Genomic DNA, 3,569 nt, shown 5'->3' on the forward strand with positions numbered 1-3,569 from the left:
TTCCCACAAAACAGCACTGGCTATTAGAGGTGTATGTCATGTTACAAACATTAATGGGACTATCTCTATGTCCTAGGATTAAGCCTGTGTGTGTTTATAGCTAGGATAGAGATAGAGACCAATGCTAGGGAACACAAGAAAACACACATGGTCCAGAAAAATGAGCAAAGCAGGGGAATTTAGTGAGATCATAAAGATGTCTTCTTTTCCCCTCTCCTTACTTCCCAGCTCTAGGATAGCTCTCCTATGCCAGGGACTCCACTAGCCCAGAGTGTCTCTTCCTTCACCAGGAAAGCTCTGAACTGGAGTTCAATTCCTAAACCTAATTTTTCTACTGATCCTCTGCTTTGTCCTGTTCAGAGTAAGCTATTAATACTGAGTCAGCCAGCCCATCTCCTGGGATTGAAACCACTTCATGCACACAAGAACATCAGTGTTAAGGAATGGCCATTATCAAGGGCCTTCAAGCAGCTACACAAATCGTCATTGTGCTGGGACTACAGATTCCTCGCCAAGTGGAAACTACACTACAGGATCATTTGCCTTTAAATCCCACCCAGAGGTGATAGAACACTCTCCCAGAACCTGGGTGACACTGGCTGGCTTTTGCCCTCCTGTAGCTCTGCCCTGTACTTCCTAATGAAGGAAAATAAATGGTGTGGCATTTGTAACTGGAATGCTGGGGCCTTTGAGGACAAGTCTGCTGTTTCTCAGGTCAAGCTCAGTAGGAAGAACCTTGACAGCTGTAGACAAGCAGTCTCTGAAATCAGTGCTAAGGTTTGTCAGCCTGCCACTGCCGGTCAGCAAGCCCACACTGTGATGAGATATCTGCAGGGCAAGAGCCAGGCCATTCAAACCAAGGAAGCTACTGCCAGCATCAAAACCACTATGTAAGATGCAAAACCAAGCAAGATACTGGAACGTGAAGAAGATAGCCACCACTGCTGTTCTTAAGCCAATTGATGGAGAAGCCATCCAGGCCATCAGTGGGTAAGTGGACAAGATCATCAACAATTTCCAAAAGAAACATACAGGGGTTTATTTTTCTACCTTCTTTTTATTTACTTAGAGTCTCTCGGCATTCTGCAGGCAGCGCCGTATTAGATTGGCAATCAAAGCAGAACTCTCCTATTAATCTGGACAGCTATTTTGAAAAAGGCCCGAGGGTTCTTCCTTGCTGTCTTGTTCTACAACAACATGTGCATTTAAACATCAGGAGCCACTGTAGACAGAGAGGGGAGGGCCAGTGAGTGAAGTCATTCAAGAAAGCCGAAGACCCCCAAAAGTGAAGGAGTGGGGTGGCACTTTTGGGAGCCTGGGTCCCTTCCCAGATGCTCATGGCCTATGGAACTTGTTGACTATTTAGCAGCTCTGGGATTTTTACCAACACACTCAGGTTCCTAAGATCATGGCCCTGCCTATAAACCAGCAGTGCTATGTGCATCTTCAAGAGCTGAGACGTAACAAGGTCATGTGTGGAAAGGCCTGGTATATGGTAAATGGTCAGCAAGCTAGGGTCCAGAAGAAGCCCTGCTAACAAGAGAGAAAGAAGGAAGGAAAGGAGGGAGGGAGGGGGAGGGAGAGAAGGAGGGAGGGAGAGGAAAGGTCATTATGGTTTAGTGAGAGATGCACAAGATGGGACTTTGGTCCTACTCTGTAGAACATCCTATGTGGTCTACGCAAATCATATCTCCCAGATCCCAGATGTTCTCAGAGTTTCCAAGTCTCTTTCTGGGCTGCCCTAGGCAACAGCGATCTCCCTTGGCCACTGACATTTCCATGTAAGACCTGGTGACATGGAGCATCATGGGTGTGCCTCAGCTCAGAGTGGAGACACCACTGGCCGGCATCTCACTGCCCTGGTTGGCTCGCCCTTCCCCCAAGGAAGCTGACCTCTTGTTTGGGCCTTTTTGGCATTTCCATGGAGACAAGGCATTTGACGGAGAGGGACTGAAAGTTCTTCCTTCAGGAAAGACTCCTCCCTTCCCTAGGGAGCCTATACTCCCATGACACAGCTTCCTGGAGCCACTGAAACTAAGGCCACCTCCTCCCCAGGCTGCCTTCAGGGACAGGGTTCAGGAAGCCCTTTCAGGATGACACCCAGGAGAACCAGCTTAGCCTGAACCTGGCTCTGCCTGGGTCCACACAGCTTCTGGTTAATGGCAGAGACCTTGCTTCTGCAGGCACGTACTTACCATTCAGAGGCATAAGGAGTTCCTGGTCTGACAACTAAACCCTTGCAGGGAGGGAAGTAGGGGCTGGACTAAAGCTCTGACTGTCTTTTCTGTTGTGGAGCTAGCAGCTAGCAGACCACACCCCGTGAAAGGTCTTCAGGGCCAGCCTCTGAGGCTTTGGAATCCATGGGTCTGTGAACTGAGCAAACAGTGGCTCCTTTGGGGTTCCATCCTCCTCCGTCCAACCCATGCTAAAGCAGATCTCTGCTGTGCCTCATGCTACAGATTCCTTGTTGCCTTCATTGCTGTTGCTGGCCTGCCTCCCACACTGGATTGGGTGCTTGCTCCATTTTAATTGCTGGCTCAGGCTTTCAGTGTGCTTTCTTGGAGGTTTCTGTAGCTGCTCATGGCGTCTCCCCGTTATGTCATGAAAGTGAACCAGTTTACGAGTTTTCACATTTCTTTGCTTATGTGAACAGCAGCAGCAGTCCTGTACTATTCTATTTTACAAGTGGAGAAACTGAGGTCCAGAGTGTATTATTATAGAGCATCCTGGGGTCCCCAAAGCTAGCCAGCACCTGAAGTGGTAGCAGAATGAAGCCTTGGGTCAGTGATAAGAAGCGTCATGGGTCCCTGTCAGTGTCATACTAAAGCTTTGAGACAGGGTAGCCAAGTCCTCAATGGTTTCTACCTCATAAATAATGTCTGTCAGATATACTGGGCTAGAAGGCTGAAGATGATGCTCCAATGTTTTAGAGAGCTTTGGGTGACTGTTCAGTCAGCAAATTGTCTCTGTCATTTTTTAAAATTAAATTTGGAAGCTGCTAACCCGCACTTCCTGTTTATTCAGGTCATTAATTTTACTCCTTCTCAAGTCTCTGATGGGGTTGAAGACCAAATAGTTGAGTTTCACAATTAAGCCTAGTTGCTTAGTGGTTAAGATGTGTTTAGGTCTAGGTAGATGTCACAAGTTGCTAGTGATGAGATATGATAGATATTGAGTTACATTCAGAATTTTCAACTAACTGAGATAGGAAAATGTTTTCTTTAAGGTTGCCAAATACAAACAGCCAAAACACTATGAATGTAACATGAATGTAATTCCTGATTGTTCTGTGGTTCTTCTTGCTGTGTGTAGCTCATTTTATACAGGTGTAATAATATAAATGTATATGTAAACAATAAAGTAGAATAAAAAACTTTGACAGCATCATCTATATAACCGAGCAGCCATCAAGAGAGATGCAAATAGCTCATCCCCTCATCTTAGAAAGATGAGACTGAATTTACAGACATCCAGCACTTTGTTTTTTAAGATAAATTCTTGCTATATAATATCCTACTCACTAGGTAACCCAGTTGGCTTCAAACTCACAATGTAGCCAAGGTTAGCCT

The sequence above is a fragment of the Acomys russatus genome, chromosome 17 (genome assembly GCF_903995435.1).
Source record: "Acomys russatus chromosome 17, mAcoRus1.1, whole genome shotgun sequence".
NCBI classification, from domain to species: domain Eukaryota; kingdom Metazoa; phylum Chordata; class Mammalia; order Rodentia; family Muridae; genus Acomys; species Acomys russatus.